General features: G+C 36.5%; 1 protein-coding gene and 1 pseudogene across 1 annotated transcript in view; both read right to left on the minus strand.

The window, feature by feature from the left end:
* Dcdc5 (doublecortin domain containing 5) overlaps positions 1-18517 on the minus strand; it is a 129029-nt gene that overhangs the window by 55490 nt on the left and 55022 nt on the right. The window lies entirely within an intron of this gene.
* Positions 15003-18517, minus strand: part of LOC105988058 — a 131068-nt pseudogene continuing 127553 nt past the window's right edge.

The raw sequence follows: 18517 nt of genomic DNA on the forward strand, positions 1-18517 counted from the left end.
CCACATAACTTCAACCCATCAGGGTGTCTTTAAAATGAGCTGGTCAAGTTCAAGTTACACTGTTAATAAACATTCACATAGAGCAAAGGCCATTAAACTGCAGAGTTCTGGCACAGCATGAGCTTTTATGTAAAAGCAATAGACCTTTTAATATTCTGCATTATAAATGAAGGGCTGACAGACCCTTAAATGTAATGGCACTAGCAGGCCCAGCTATAATGACAGTACATGTGCATCACATAAATTAGAACTTTACAATCGCTAAGGTCTCTGAAGTCCCAATTCTTAAAAGCCAGCACTAGGTGGAGACAGTGATTCATGTAATGCATGCAAGCTGTCTTTCTTGCCTCTAAAGAGCTTCCGTTTAACATCTTCAATTTTTATCGTCCGTGTAAAGCAGGGTATTTTTGAACAACTGGTATTTTTAATAGAAACATGATATAAAACAAAACTTTGTCAGTGTTGGAAAGACCAATCTGAAAATACATGCTCTCGAAATAGTCAAATAAGTCCCACAGGCAATTTTCTTAAATCATGCCTTTAAAACTCTTCTGTTTCATTAAAGGTAAAATTCTATTTATGTTACTTGATGAGGCTCAATTCCTATGACTGGAATTATAATACCTTTTCAGATTTATCTGAGTCAAAAGGAACAAAATTTTAAGCCCTTCAATATTCAATTGACAGACATCAAAAAGTCTAAAATTGATCCTAAGAATTTTAATCTGACTGACCACCAGAATGATCTATTCAACACATTTGATGATGATTTCAGAGTCTATTGTCTTGATGGAACCATAACACTGTGGCAGGACATAAACATTTGCGCAGAAAGGTATTATTTGGCACTCTTGAAAATCAATGGCAAAATAAAACAAAAATAAATATCACCCAGTTGAAAGGGAAATAGCCTTTTTGTATTCTACCAGGACTCAATTATATTGTTTCCAACAATGTAATGAACACAGTAATAAAATGATACAATATATAATTTGGGTCTGATATTGTAAATAGTACTCAGATAAATTCCAGCCCAAATCAGCAGTGTCTTACAAACATGCATTTAAAACTGATCAGTTTCACTTGCCATGACTGTGACAGAAACTTTAACTTTGTGCTTAAAGGACTAATTCACTTAATTGATCATTTTCTACTTTTTAAGATTATCTAAGCCACGAGATTATACCAGTTAGAATTCATCTGTAATTAAAATCGCAAGATTCCTGAGAAACAGTGAACAGCATGCTATTCACACAGCACAGTAATGAATTTCATGCATTGATCTGACAGTATTTTGTAAGATTAACTGTAAGTAGTCCATCTCTCTAAAAAGGCGATAAGAAAAATCTTATCCTCTACTTTGTTGAATGTCTACTTTGTATAACTACTTAAAGATAAAAAACAAATGGCTAAAAATAGGAGGATAAGACATTTAAAGATTGTAGAAAATAGTAACAATGATGTACTTTGATAAGATTTGATAATAGCCTATTCAAATCCCATTGATTTGAACTGTTTTGAAGCTTTCTAAGGTTAGAATCTTCAAAAGCCCCCTACATAGAGAGTAACTTAGTACTCTATACAGTGAGGAAATCATTCAAAAATCAAGAAACACCTACACCCAAGCTAATTTTAAACTCTAAGGGCTAGAAGATGTTAGATACATAGTTGAAGATTTGTAACTATTAAATATCTGTCTCTAATTTTTTTTAGCCAGTATTGCTTAAAAATATTTCAAACTATATTTAAATCACATTTTCACTGAATATTAAAAGTAAACTCATTGAATTATATACATAATTAAATTTAATGTTCACATTTTAAATAACTATCCAAATAAAAGGCACTAAGGACTGCAGCATTTTCAATCTATATACTAAAATTTATAAAGATTAAGTATATCTTTGTAACATTTAGTACTAATATGTAGAATTTTTCATTTACCTTATTTTATATTCCTTTTTGCTCCTCTATTTACATTATTTTGACAACTAGGAAATTAGTTAGCATAGAGACCAGATTTTAATGGTAATTATGTGCTAAAAGGAAGAACTTTACAAGCATGATCCACCTTACATAATTGGTCATTTCAACAAAAGGATATTTACTTCATCAGAATTTCCATTATTTATATATTATTTTCTTGTCAGCTAAAGGTTACTGATTAGACCCTTTAACGCAAAAGATTTTGTTGGTGGTGATGGTAGTGATGGTGATGGTTTGTTTTTGTGATGGTCCTGGGCTTGAACTCATGGACTGGGTGCTCTCTCTGAGAATTTTTGCTCAATGCTAACATCACTTGAGCCATAGCTCCACTTCTGCCATTTTGGAGGTAGTTAACTGGAGGCAAGAGTCTCACTGATTTTCCTGCCAGAACTGGCTTCAAACCTACGTCCTCAGAACTCAGCCTCCTGAGTAGCTAGGATTACAGGCAAGAGCCATTGGCACCTGGCTCTACAAAGGTATTTTTAAAGATCAGTTTCAAAGATGGCAGAAAATTATGATTTGTTTAAAATGATAATTATCAACAGAAAGAACCTATTGAGTCTAGAAAGGTAAATAAATGTACAGGTAGACATAAAGCCAATTCAAACATCAGTTCGAAATTTGCTTTTACCTGCTCTTTTTTCTTCTTCTTGGTTTTCTAGTTGAGCTCCTGGCTATTTAGATTCTGGATACATAGAAGTAATCTATATTCAATACTAAAACCCTATCATTATCTCCTATACTCAGAGATTTTTATGCTTGGTATAAAAAACAAAGCTCCCTTTACAAGTAAAGTCCTTACCAAGTGTAAGATTTGTTAAAAGAAACAATTCTTCCTCAAAATACTTCTTTAGGCTGAAACCCCACTGATATGTGAGTTCCTGAGTCTGCTGTGTTTATCAGCTAGATGGGATGGATAGATTAGCTTGGCATATGAGACAGTAGGGTATAAATTTCCCTAAAGTTTTTATTTCTATTTTGTGCAAGTAAGGAAAAGATACACTGCCAATTGAGGAACCTGCTCTCTTCCCCTAACACTAGGCTAAACATTACAGGAACTCCAAAGAACTTTGAAAGAGCTTCTTCCCATGGAAAAGTTATATAGCTTTTCAAAATGAAGCCAATTTTATGCCTGGGAAATCTGAAAATAGTACAAGGCACATTAGAGTGAAAAAGAAATAATGCTTTCAACAAAGAGTTGAAATAAGTACCCTAGAGGAAAAGAAAATGTTATGAGTTTTTTTAAGTAAGTTTTTTATTGTGAAAATACTGTACAGAGGGGTTACAGTTACATGAGCAAGGTAATGAGTACTTTTCTTATCAAGCATTGTTGCCTCCTCCTTTGTTTTTCCCCTACCATCCCTTCCCTCCCATCTCCACAACTACACTCCTCCCCCACCCCCCCTGCCTAAATTGTAAAGTTCATTTTTCAACATAGTGTTTTGTACATCTCATTGTTGCAATGGGTCCACCTGTATCCCTATTTAAACATTTTGTTTTTTCTCTTCCCCTCCCCAAATTATACCAACATCAAATACAGTGAAAACAGGGGTTATACATGGAGGAGGAACATACAAAGCAACAAAAAAATTACATGGTACCTTATAAATATGTTAGAAACAATAGCAAGAAAGAAAAAAAAACCATTTGTGTCCCTATCTTGGGGCTCATTTTGCTTAACTTCATCTTATCTGGTCATATATACATAGCTTTTGACCTTTTCTACTTGTCCCAGTCATAACTAGTTATTGCAAATAAGGGAAACCATGGGACCTATGCTTATTTGGGCCTGGCTTACTTCACTTAATATAATTTTTTGAAGTTTTTCCATATCCTAACAAATGGGCCAATGTCATTCTTTCTGATGGAGGCACAGAATTCCATTTTGTGTATATACATACATACATACATATATACATACACACACACACACACACACACACACACACACACATCACATTTTCTTCATCCATTCATCTACTAAGGGGCATTATAAAAATAAATCAAAGCCAGGTGCCGGTGGCTCATGCCTGTAATCCTAGCTACTCAGGAGGCTGAGATATGAGGATGCCAGTTTAAAGCCAGCCCAGGCAGTAAAGTCTGTGAGATTCTTATCTCCAATAAACCACCAGAAAACTGGAAGTGGAGCTGTGGCTCAAGTGGTAAAGCACTGGCCTTGAGCTGAAGAGCTGAGGGACAGTGCTCAGGCCCAGAGTTCAAGCCCCACACTGACAAAAATAAATAAAAATAAATAAATTGAACCATAAGAGAAGCTTTGATGGATGAATAAATTTCACTCACTGGTTTGTTCAATAGTTTTCTTCTCTAAGTTCTTCAAGAAGTGCTCTTAGAGACAGTGAGGACCAACTCTAACAACATTAGAGATGGCATCAAAGATGCACTTATTTTTTTGGACTTTTGATTTCCAGAGCCAACCCTAGGGCATGCAGTATCTCACAAAAATATATTTGTGGAAGGTGTATCTATGTAAACAGTGCAATTTCAAAATTTATTCCACAGCTTACAGTTTTATGTAGAATATAGCAAATTATCAATAAAAATGAGCACAATGGATTGAAAAGAGATAAACATTTCTTATCTAGTACTTGAGTGTATTGTTCATTGGGTCTAGACACCATCTCAGATTCAGAAACCATATCTTTGTGTTAATAATCATTACATCTACAAAAATCATTATTGAGTTTCATTGGTGATAGCCAAATGCAAATCTTGCCTGGAGTATGCAAAAAGTGAGAGAGGCAATTTTCTGGTTATGTTAAAATTACTTGTTGAATTTTACAATAAAATCATAGGCCAACCACAAGTCCAGTTGTATTTTTTTTCTTGAATTCTTCAGACAGTAAGCATGGCATTCTGGATTTTTTTTGTGTGTACAGTATTGATCACATGCCTATTAATGGATACACGAGGGCCAGTGGTCAGAACCAGATAACAAGTCTCATTTGCACAAGAATGTTCAGCCTTCTTTCTACATGGCATACAAGCCACAAGACATCATGTCACATTGAACATGGGTAAAAAAGGACATGGATCCAAACATGGCTGATATCTCAGAGGTATAAACTCAAAACGTCTCAGAAAAGATAGATATAGCCACTGTTAGAGGTTGCCAAATAAATGCGATGGCAGATAGGATGGAGACTGCTCCAGAAACTATGAAAAAAATGCAGAGGATGGAGTAAAAATGAAGAGTAGGCTGGATGAGAAGTGACATGTTCAGATCACATACAGGTGAAAGATGATCTGTACTCAAACCCAAGGGCAAGCTTGAGTCAAGAGCATTGAACTTATTCTGTGTCTGACAAGAATGAGAGCCACCTACAATCCCACCGTTAGTAACATTCTAGAGGCTTCATCTCCATACCACTCCACAAGATTGGTTACTGGTGGACTCTAGGAATGACCTAACTACCACATCACCATCTAGACTTAGAATTTCTCAGAGAAACTGTTCAACCTCACACAATAGGTAAAGGGTAACAAAGAGCCCTGGAGAATAGAAATGGGGACAGGATCCCAGTCTCAACTTTCAGAGTCCCAATCACCAGAAAGGTCTTCAAATATCTTTAGACAGGCACTTCAAAGTACAGTATAGAGGCTACTGAGACCTAATGATATACTTGCTTATTCTAAGGTGGTTTTCTGTATACACTAAGGAAATTATGGAATCGATGTTCATCATTACTACTCAGGATAGATCTAAAGAGATTGGCAGTCTCAGGAGGAAGGAAGTAATAGCTTTTCCAAAGAATTTCCTTTCCCCAAACAGTTTTAATGGTCCACATATTATTTTAGTCCTCTGTGAACCAACGATCTCAGGAAGCACATACAGAAAAATATAAAAAGATGAGTATGAAAGTGAGAAGGAAAGGAGAATACAGTGGACGGACAAGAGTAGTTATCTAGGGAAGAGAAATGATAAGGTAAAAGAGCTGTGAGAATGGAAGAAAAAAGAACGAATGTCAGCAGTGTAAAACAGATCTTGTCTAGGATGAGGGTACTCGGGAGGCTGGAGGGAGAAAAGTGAGGGTAAAAGAGAGGGATATGGTCAAATACTTTATGTACTTGTCTGAAAAATGGAGCAATGAAGATTGTTGGGATGAGAGGAAGAGGGAATGAGTCTGATCAAAGTACATATATGTACATGTATGTGTGCATATATGGACATATCAAAGTGAAAGTATCAAACCTTTTGTATAATCAAGTCATGCTAATAAGTATGTGGAAGAAAAAAGAAATGAATGTAGGTGTCCACTGTAAGATGTATATAAGAAGGCTTCTAGTTGGAATGAAGTTCTATTACATGGCCCAAGAGAAATGAACCTAGAAAGCATCCTAAGTAAAATAAGCTAGTTACAGAAGGACAAAATAAAACCATAGATATCAATTGGAAATCCACAAATGGAATGAACTTAAATAATAAAAATATCCTTTGTCTAAAGTTAATCTTGGGAATCAATCCAATGTATTTCTTTAAATGTGATTCTTTTTTGCAGCATTTACATTTACGATGATAGATACCAGGGATGCAGAGTACTAAGACAGATTCTATCCTAACTAAGTGAGAGAGATGGCCCAATGAGAACAGTACCAGTAACACATGCAATCAAATGGCATGTAGTTTATACAGGTACTAAAGGAAACTGATCAGAGAGTCATTGATTCTTCCTAAGAGGCTGGGGGTGGTCAGTGGGAGAAATGGGAAGATATTTCCCCGGAATGTATAATGAGTTCAGCCTACAGGGTACACTTGCTTTGTAATGAATGAATGAATAAATGAATGAATGAATGAATGAACAACCAGAACCATGTTTAAATTCTAGCCAATGATTTCTAAGTCCTCAAACTTCCTGTATTGATAGCTTGAAACTCCTGAAATATTTAAATCTAAAGTGAGAGACTATATAAATAAACACATAAGACTTCCCTTAAACCTAAAATAAGAGCTGTCTAGCATGGTAAAATTTGCCATGTGGCCCACTACTCAAAACTAAGTCCAAGAATCTCATCATTGACCACTGATTTCTTCATTTCCAAATAAAATCTATTGGCCTGGACAAGGTCATTGGAAGATTGATACACTGTAATCTGTAGCAGATGTAATAATGATCCTTCAAAAGATGTCCACATCCACTGGGGGTCATGCACTCTTGGGAGGCTAAGAATGGGAGGATCATAGTTCCAAGATAGCCTGGGCAGAAAAGTTCCCAAGACCCCCTTTTCAACCTACTGGGTGCAGCAGCAGGTACCTATCATCTAAAACTATGAGGGAGGCTGGAATCAGGCACAACTCCATGTCAGCCTGAGCAGAAAAGCCCACCAGTCTCCATCTTTGAGATGCTGTGTATATTGGTGTATGCCTGTCATCCTGCTAATGATAGGAGGCATAAAATAGATGCATTGCCCTTCACACATGAGCCTTGGCATGGTTTAAAAGCAAAAAGGAGTCCTAACATAAAAATAACCAGCAAGAAACAAGACTAGAAGCCTAGTTCAATGGTAGAGTGTCTACCTAACAAATGCAAAGCCCTGAGTTCAAACCCCAGTACTGAAAAGAAATCCACATTCTAATCATCGGGCTATATGAACAATAGTTTTTAAAACAAATTAGAACTTTACAAATGCAATTGTGGATTTTAGGATGAAAGTGTTACATTGAATTAACTAGGTGAGCCATAAATGTAATCACCATATCTTTATGACAGGCAGAGTAACATTTGACATTGTTGAAGAGGAAAAGGCAAGGTGACCACAGAAGCAAACTTTAGGGTGAGGAGGGCCTCAAACCAAGAAATGCCAGCAGCCACCAACCACAAAAGCAAGAAACAAATTCTGACCTACCATCTCCAGAAAGGGAAGGTCCCTACCTACACCTTGACTGTTGCACAATGATACTGATTTGGAGTTTCCGGAATCCAAAGCATGACAGAATATGTTTCTCTCATTTGAAGCCATCAAATGTGTGATAATTTTCAGCCTTAGGAAATCAATGCTTAATGTTCAAGGTAAGTTACAAAAATCAATAGCAACTGCGTCTTTGCTTTAAAGTAAGTAGGTAAGTGTAAAAATAGAAGAAATGTTATGGTTCCTATAGTATTTGCCAATTTCTTTGGGGGGTATTTTTGTCTTGTTTCTTTTTTATTAAACATGCTTATAGAATTGCAAACAAGTGATAGGACTAAACTTCTAAGCACTGTGATGAGTAGAAATCAACAAGGATCTGATCGTGATGTTGTGACTATTCCCAGCATCAATCATGGATTGGAGATATAACAGATACAGAAAACATGGAAGAAAAATGTCCTATATCAATAAGCCTCCACCTCAATATTTGAAGGCCATTTATTTCTTATGATCATCTAAAATGTAAGCAAAACTATTATGCAATTACCTATACCATTTTTAAAGAAAGCCCTGCAAAAGCAATTTAAAAAGACTTATAAAAACTATAATGCTTGAGATGAGGTGTACATTTGTAGTAGAGTACCTCTCTAGTGTTCAGGAGTCCCCGAGTTCAATTAGCAACACTTTAAAAAGAAAGAGGACTCTCCTATTTGTGAAGGATAGCAGGATATACTCAAAGAAATACTTAATGTATAATGAAATTATGCTGTATAGTGTGATGGCCACTGGCAAAACATGTCTAATTAAATGCAATTTTGAATGAGCTACACTTAAATAAAAAATAAAAATGCAAATCAAAATAACTCTGAGATTCCATTTTACCCCAGTTACATTGGCCAAGCTTGTGAACTTGAACAACAAATGTTGGCGGAGATGTGTGGGAAAAGGAGCTCTATTTTACTGTTGGTGAGAATGTAAACTAGTATAGCAACTCTGGGCAGCAACCCTAGAAGGTCCTCAAAGAATTAAACATAGATCTTCCCTATGACCCAGCCATACCATTTATGTCATTTGCAGGGAAATGGATGGACCTAGAAGAAATCATGTTAAATGAGGTAAGCCAAATTCAGAGAGACAACTGGCACATGTTTTCTCTCATATGCAGAATCTAGATCTAAAATACACTGGGACATGATAAATTATACAGATCTCTGGGCATTCACACAAGTGAGCCCAAGGGTGGCACTCTTAGGAGAAGAAAAGAAAGACACAATGCCTATGTGCATCTGATGATACAAAATATTTTTTTATCAAAATGAACTCTAGAAAATGGAAACAAGAAGGTTGTTTTAATTTTCCATTTTTGTTTTTGTTTTCTTTCATTTTTTTCCTGTTTGTCCATATGTCTTTGATGTAAAAGGGAGGCACAGAATGGTGGGGAAAGGGAAAAATGCAGCAATGGTGCTCACTAGACACTATGTTGAAAATGAACTATAACTTGTGGATGGGGGGAATAGGAGGGAAAATCTGGGAGATAGCAAGGGAAGGGGTAACATTATTCAAAAGGAAATGTACTCTTTGCCTGACTTATGTAACTGCAACCTCCCTGTTTTTAGCATTTTCATATAAAAATTTAAAAAAATGCATTCCTGTTACACTAGCCACATTTGAAGGGACACTGCAAGATAGATTAAGATAATAAGATGTGAGGGGCATGTAGTTTGTTCCTGTCAAAATTGAGGAGAGTAGGGGAGAAGGAGGATGTCAATGAAAGAAATCCAGCTTGAACTGACTTCCACGGGACTGACTAGTTCATAAGACAAAGAAGAAGAAAAATGCAATCTTAGAAATGTAAAGATGAATTTAAGAAGAAATAGATGACAAGCCTCTCTACCACATATATGGCCTCGATTTCCTGCTATGGATTCATATTTTACTACTTCATACTAAAATATTAATAGGCAGTGACATGCCTCCCCTTAGTACTCCTTATTCCCATAACTTATATATTATTAAGCTTTCTTATTTGCAAATGTCTAAATGTCAGGTTTCCAAGGAGCCTCATGGTCTAATCGTATGTACAAACTCGAGCGGTGGCTCTTTTCCCTCTATTCCTTCCTGCTTCCTATTTTCTCCCAAGCACTGTGATTGATAGAAGCCAATGTGTGGGTTCCATGCCTAGGCTGGCAAGCACCTGGAAAGTCACCATGGAAAAGCCCCTGTCTCTCAAAAGCCTCATGTCAAATTATTTCCCATGTTAGACCAGAGTGAGAATCCTTAAAATCAGGTAGATATATATTTGTGGGATTCGCTGACCCACCAACATATGCTCAGATAATGGTGGGAAGCTGGGTAAGTCTTGCATTTCTGTTAAGTGTGGTGAGACACTGAGCCATTGCTCTTATCAAAAGTCAGAAGGGCCCACCTTGCTGACAGCCTTCAGGTACTAGGGCTTGAACGCAGGGCCTTGTGCTTTCTGGTCTACCTCTCGAGCCACACCTCCACTTCCAATTCATGTCTTTAAAAGTCCAGCTAATCCTCATGGAGAACTGTCCTAATGTCAAGAGCTTCAAATACCTAGAAAAGTAACCTAGTTTGTACAGTGTGTGACTATCACCCAAAGGGGTTCAATAAATGAATCGTGAGTAAATTTAACATCAGGAAACAAGACAATCTTCTATTTATTCATAGAAAAATCAAGAGCATTTTCTGATAATTATGAAGTACATGCCTCAGTACATTGCTTCAGTACATGCCTCAAACAGAACCTAATGTAAAATTGACACTGAAGAATTACTGAGAAAATGATGAGTAAGATTCACTGAAGACTTGTGCAGACAGGGGTCCTGTCCTTAAGTCTGAGTGCCTCCTTTCCACTTCTAGAACATTCTCTGAGACATCCAAGTTGTCTGGCCAAACAGCCTCAAACTTGCTACAGAGACTAGAACAGTCTCCTTCTCTGTCCTCTGGAAGATTAGTGCTACCTAAGTACTGAAAGGTGGTTTGACATGAAAGAGGGCAAACATTGAGCCTGGAGGTGTATTTTGGAAGCACTGCATAAAGCTGGGCTTGAAATTGGGGCACGAACAGGGAACCTCTATTGGTGCTTTTATCCCAATCCAGAAAATGTTAAGAGAAGGCTTGAGGTTGAATGGATGGATGAGAAAAATACTGACAAAATATACCAAGAAAAGAGAAATGACTTGTGAAACATATGTGCTTTCCCAGAGAAGTTGATCATATCCATTGCCATCAAATTGGACAAGGATCTCTTTCAGTGCCTTTAATGACCCGTCTCAAAAGTGACAACACTGCCTAAAAATAAAAACCCCAAAATTATGAGTAGTCATCAGAAATTTTACAGTTGCCAAAGAAGCAATTATTTAAATATCAATCTGGAAATGACATAAAATGCATATTTTTTTAAAAAAATTAAATTTCCAAGCAAATGAAAATTTAAATTGTGTCATTTGACATAGCTATTGAAGTCAAAGTAGATGACAGCTTCTAATATAAAATGAAATTTCTAAATCCAAAATACAAAGCACTTTCTCTTGTTAGGACTCCCACCTGGTATGCTCTGAAACCTAAAAATGCCCACTGGACATTTGTCAGCAGAGCAGCCTGTGGGTGAAAGCCACAGTCTGGTGCCATACCCCTGTGATTGAGTCTTGGTTTCACCTTGGACTAGCTGGATGACCTTAAGAGTATTTCTTTTTGGAGAATATGAGAACTACTTTAGATAGCATATGAACTATATATATCTTTATTTGCAAATACATCTTTATTTACAGAATGTAACAGTGTCTGGTTCATCATGGTCTGAAAAGGTTTAGTTGCAGCGTTAAATATGATACAATTGTAAATGGTGTACAAACAACAGTTCATCTATTACATTACATGCCAAATCATATTTAATCTCAAAAATAGGCATGGTCTCTTAGGTGCCGGTCAATTTGCATTTTAAATATCAGTCACTAAAATAAATAACAACAATGCAATTCTGGTAATAACAGGAGATTTCAAGCATCTCAAAATATTAGTAGTATGTTGCCACAGTCTATTTTGGCAAACATAGCATAACTCAGTTTCATAAGTTGGTAGGTAGGAAGGCTATATTTTGTCTTCATTGGCTAATCATTTTAATTTAAAATCAGTCATTTAAAACTCATTCTAAAGCTATAGAATAATAAGAAAAAAATCAGGGAGCTGCATATGTAGAATGCCTAGGCAGTGGACACAGAGAAGCCAGTTTCCCAGAAACAAAAACAAACATCTTATTCAAGCTGCAAAAAATAAAAAAATGTAATAATATTAATAAATGCCTTCATGTTTCCTTAGAGTTACATTGGCCTTGATTATACTTGTTTTTAATGTAAGAATATTTTTTGAATTTTCTTATTTTCCTAAAGATATCCAGCTTGAACTCTTAACTTCAAAGTCATATAAACTCAGGCAAGGAACTGGGAGAGAGCGAGGGAAAGGGTAACACCATATGAAGAAGTGTCCTACTTACCTGACTTAGGTAACTGTAATCCCTACGCATATCACCTTTATAATAACAACAAACAATGATCACTTCATGAAAAATATACAGGCATGGGAATGCTGAGTTAAAGGCAATCTAAGGAACTTCCCTGTTAATGTGTTATGCACGATTTTTATTTCTATTTCCCCTAAAATTTGCATTGCTATTGTTGTTCTTAAAATGTCTTTTGTTAAGAAGAAGACAGTTTTTCACAACTTCTCACAAGGTGTGCTAAAGTTACATGCTTTTGAACAAAAACTTCAAATTTTAGTCTCATGAGTTCAATCGGATCTGGGAATGGGTTCTCAGAAGTGTCAGCAGTATAATGGAATGAAGTTATACCCAAATCCACCAAACTTCATAATATTGCCTCTTTTTTCACAAGAGTCAGACTGGTTTAAGAGATAAGCATTTGTTTAAAAATTAATAGCAACACTCTTTTTGTTTTATATTATGCAGCTTTAAAGACCAAAGGAGCTTTAGGAATTAATTGTAGGCTTCTAATAAACACAATGATGTAATGACGTATTTAACATTACTGGTTTTTGTTTGATTCCAAATACATTACAGATTTTTTTTCTGGTGTGATACTAAAACAATTACCATTTTGCAAAAAGGATAATTAATCTGCAATTTTTTCACATTAGATCATATATCTCTAAAGAGTGCCCACGGATTTGATAGTCTTCAGCTGCTGTGTATTTATTTTTCATTTTTTTCTACTGATGTACCACCCCATCAGTGCTGACATTTAAATGAGCGAGTATTCAACACAAATGTGATCATTTGTACAGCATCCAATGCGGCCCCATACTGAGATGATTGCTTCTGGGAGCCATCCACGGGTTCTCAAATAGGGGGAAAAAGCCAGGCAAAATTTTATCAATTTACATTTTTCTGTGATTAATTTTTATGCAAATAAGAGCCCGACCGCGCTCCCATCTCACCTGAATCATCCGGATCATCAAAGACAAATTGAGCATCACTTATTTAAAAAATAGGCTTTAAACTACTCTACAGCTGTGTTGGAAAATGCTAAGAGCGGGGCATGAACTTCTCTAATATAACGGGAATAGATAAGAAAATGCTTTTTATGTGCATTTTGTATACAATGCCATGAACATGGAACTTAACAAAATCCCCCCTCAAAAAACATTGCCTTTGCTTTGAATATTCTCTGATTCCTGTAAATATTCAACAGTGAGAATCACAGTACAAAGCAACATTCTCCCAATTTCTGAACATATAATCAGAAATGTTTCCTATTAGATAAAATATACTAACCATTACATGCTTTAGCTAACTTTCTATTGCTTCTAGATGAAAAGCATCTAATGGACAGGAAAAATAAAGAGGAAAATGAATATAGCAGGGCAAAATGAAAAATATTTTTGTATTTGGGTTTATATTGTCAGTATTCTGTTGCATAAAATCAACATGGCACTTTGAAGTCCATCTTAATGCTAAATTCTTATAACAACTACTAAAATAATAAGACACTTGGCTTTAGGATGTATTAAAATTATTCAAATCATATTCAGTTTTTAAAATAATAGCATTCTTCAGTTGATAGTCTGTAAATAAAGGCCCTTTCTGAGATATGGGGACTCCAGGTAACAGTTTCATTTATATTTAAATAATTGGGTGATAGGGCCACCTCAGTAGCAGCTAACTTTAATTTGCTCATTTTATTATTATTACAACATGCCCTACTTTTTCCTATTATATCTTTTAAATGTACGCTTTGAATTTTGTATAAATGACCCAGTTATCAAAATTTTCCTGGATATCTTTTCCCCTCACTCATGAAAATAATCACCAGAGCAGAAATAAATTGTTGACAATTCTCTGAGAATGGAAACAGACCACAGGGGGTAGAAATCTGGTTATCTGAATGGGCGATATAATCGAAGGTTCAGCTAAGCTAAGGGAATTTCAACATAAACAGTGCTCTTATTTCCAGGAAGGGATTCTCCTCTGTGTACAAAGGTGGAGGAATGCCAGTCCTTTCCCACTGCTGTGAGGAAAGTGCTGGACAGGAACAAGATTAGAATCTTAAAAGCTGTCCTGGGGAGCAAAATTACTGTGTGGGGTCCAGGTGAGGAGGTAAAAGGAGCAAAAATAAATGGAGTTTATTCCATGGTTTTTAGAGTTTATTTCACGAGGACAGAAATAAAGATATCTAAATCCATAGTTACAGTCACTCCATGAGAGAGGTGGCTCTGTGTGTGTGTGTGTGCGCGCGCGCGAGCGCGCGCGCGCACGTGCGTGCATGTACGCGTGTGCACACATGCACTGAAGTATGGCATTGAGCCTCGTTTTTCCCTCACCAATAAACACACTATTCAACATGATACTCCATACAAAAGGTCCCTGTCTATATTCCCATGGCTGCACATCAGAAAAGCCTGGGAAAGACAGGCTTTTCTCCCATAAAATGCACTAATTGTGGTCTGGTGAGCAATTGATGCAAAATAGGAGAGTAGGAGATAAATACAACAGGCTAGATCCATCCAGAGAGATACCAAGGTGAGTCTCTTCCAACCAGTCATCACCAAGCATCACCTGCTGTGATGGAGTCTGAAAGGGAAGGGACTTGGTGATGGTTCACCACCGCGACATCTCAAGATCTCAAACCCGTGCGGGTGTAACGTGACTCTCGACCCACAAGGATTTCCAAAGTCCTACTCACGCCTTGCAGCAGCAGCTGTTTGGTTGAAAGCAGGTCAGCTGGCAACCACACAGCTGTTTTAAAGTCCAGGATAGTTGCCAGTGCGATGCGAAAACCAGCCTGTCTCTCAGAGACCCAAATTGGCACCTCCCAAATGACAGCGGGGGAACTGCTCCCACATGTGCTGGGGACAGCTGGGGACAACGGGAAAAGAGAGGACAGAAGTAAGACCTTTCAAGATGGCACCTCAAGAGGAGCCCAGGCCCCCTAGGGAGCCTCCCCAGACTCCCAAACCCCCACCTTTAATCTTTCTCAGAGAAGTGATGTGACTCCGCCTTCTACCTGAACCTTTATTTCTTGTTGAGTCCTGGGGATGGGGCCACCGTCTCCACAACTGACAGGAAAATCACAATGTTTCTGATTCTCCTTCCAAAACTTTTAGTCCTCAGCACAATAAACATAATCACATTACTTCCTGGAAATAACTGGGACACTTGCAGATTTTAGGGTAGTGCCTCTAGGAGGCTCAGAAAGCAGAAGAGGATACTTTAGCATCATGTGACTACTCTGTTGAGCCCTCTGTTTATGAAAATTTCAATTAAAATGCCTATCACCCCATCCAAAGACTCTTTGTAGTATGAAAATGATGTTAAAACATGAATGGTGTTTTTTTTTTAATTTCCAACTCCAGCAAGCTTATTTATGACAGTTTTAAAATCAAAGTCTTTACTGAAATCTTAAATACATAATCTAATGGCTTTTTAAAAACACATGACTACACCTGTGGAGACATGTGATTTTCCAAAGAAGAGGCAGGCTATTTGTAGCACCTCCTTTTCTCCTCATGAAAAGTACAGGAGGAATTAAAACTAAATATACTCATAAGGTAAGATGAAGACAGTGAAATTAAATAAATCAAGGAATTTTCCAAATGTTAGGTAAATGTTGAGGCTATTTCAAACTCATGATCACCTGATTCCAACATTTAGGTCCTCCTCAAAGCTATCGTATCTCTATCAAAAAAAGGACAAATCAAGTTAATACTGAGAGAAATAAATTATAAAAGTCAAATTAGGCTTAGTATAAGTACTCACTAAAAATAACTGGAAAGAACAGTTTATAAAGCACTTTACAAATATTGACATTGTGATATTCTCAATATTCCAAAGAATACCATTGTTCTCCATCACCCTTAGGCTCAGCTCCATATTGCAGATAGAGATTTGGCAGGGGCTTACATTCCAATTACACATAAATCCAGAATTGACAGCCCAAAATTCATATGAAAATTAGATAATCATTAGGAACCTAGGATATATCTTCTTTGTCTATCTTTACATTTTCTCTTTCCTTAAGCTTGCTTAATGGTAAGTCCAGTCATTTTGCTCACATTCTAGGCAGAAAAAAAGGAAGAGACTAGTGTTAAAGAATCCTTGCCTAAGCTAATAATTTAGTCAGTATCTTTTAAATAGTTGTTCCAAGATTTTCACATAATGTTTTTCATTTTATATTTATACTAGAGGCTACCTATATCTTCAGTGGAGACTGGGACACTTAGTATTATAGCTAGATTCATTTCCATTCCTAATTAAAGATAAAGCAATAATAGTATTTGGTAGACAGTGTTGTGTTTTTCAGAAAGAAAAAAAATCTGCTTGAGTACTTCGAGCAATGCATATCTAGGAAAGTCTGAATAAAAGATAAATAGCTCTACTATAGCTAGAACTCATTGCCTTAAAAGAATTAACTTACCAAAGTAACTTATCAAATTAGAATTAACTTCTCAATAATATTGTATTCTAAATGTGATAGAAAGTCTGAAGCATAAAAATGGACATATTATTTTTATTTAGAAGTAACAACTCTGGCTATTGGATGGAACAGGTTGGAGAAGAGAAAAAAATTGGAAGCAGAGAGTAGTCAGCAATCAACAGCTGGAGAATAGATGATGTTGGTTTAGATGAGAATTTAGAGATCAAAATGATTGGACAAAATGGGAAGACTTGGAAAAAAATCATATTAAGTGAAGTAAGCCAGGACCAAAGAAACATAGGTCCCATGGTTTCCCTTATCTGCAATAACTAGCATATGTCTAGGACAAGCAGAAAAGGTCAAAAGCTATGTCCATATGACCATATAAGATGATACTAAGCAAATGAACCCCAAGATAGGAACACAAGAGGTTTTACTTTGTTACTGTTGTTCTAATGTACTTATAACATACTAAGTGATTTTTTTTGTTTCTCTTGTATGTTCTCCCCCCCCCCCATGGTATAACCCTTGTTTTCAGTGTATTTGATTCCAGTGCCCTACATCTAGTATATACATTTTCCTAATTTGGGGAGGGGAGGGAAAATAACAAAATGCTAAAATAAGGATAGAGGTTAACCCATTGTAACAATGAGATGTACAAGATACTATGTTGAAAACAAACGTTACAACTTTGGGGGGAAGGCAGAAGTTGGGGAGGTGGGGAGGGAAGTGATGGTAGGGGAAATACAAAGGAAGGGGTAACAATTCTTGATAGGAAATGTACTCATTACCTTACTCATGTAACCCCTCAGTACAGTATCTTTACAATAAAAAATATATATTAAAAAATAATTGGACATATTCAAGGCCTAGGCTTAGAAATGAATGAACACATTCATCAGCTGAACTTGGGGATGGAGTAGGTGTTGAGACTGATAAGGAAATAATATATATATATATATATATATATATATAGTTTGTTTTCTCTGCTTTTCTCCTCATAACTTTATGAATAAATTTTTATATATTTGAGTGATATAATTTATATTTATAATAATTTATAATATATTATTTCCACACACACATATATATATATATATATGGAAATTCCCTTATAATCAGCCAAAGAAAAGCAGACACATGGAAATCACTAAAATAACAGCAATTTGAGGAAAAGAAACAGTATTGTGTTTGAAGTATGTTCAGTTTCCCTCACACCTCCCAATGGAAATGCCTGGCATGCAATTGAAGCTCTCAGAAGTTGGGCCTGGAACTATGAATTCAGTCATCACTGCTATCCCAGGGGTATTTCAAGCTACAAGAGAAGATGAAAACATCAAGAACTATACAGTTTGAAGAGAAGTTGTCAGAGAACAGAGCCCTGAGAGACCTGAAATGTACAGTTAGGACCAAAAAAAAGCAGCAAAAGAGATCGAAAAGGAGTGTATAGTGAAGGCAATCAAGGTAAGAAAATTTCGCAAGCAGGAATTAGTTAAATGAATCAAATGATTTTAAAGATCAAGTAATGCAAATACAGAGAGGTGACCAGGAGAAGAATAGCTATGCTAGGGCTGGGAAGTTGGCTCAGTGGTACAGCGCTTGCCTTGCATGCATGAGGCTCTGGGTTCGATTCCTCAGCACCACATAAGCAAAAAGAAAAAAGCCGGAAGTGGCGCTGTGGCTCAAGTGGTAGAGCACTAGCCTTGAGCTGAAGA

The sequence above is a fragment of the Dipodomys ordii genome, unplaced genomic scaffold (assembly GCF_000151885.1).
Source record: "Dipodomys ordii isolate 6190 unplaced genomic scaffold, Dord_2.0 Scaffold46, whole genome shotgun sequence".
Taxonomy (NCBI): domain Eukaryota; kingdom Metazoa; phylum Chordata; class Mammalia; order Rodentia; family Heteromyidae; genus Dipodomys; species Dipodomys ordii.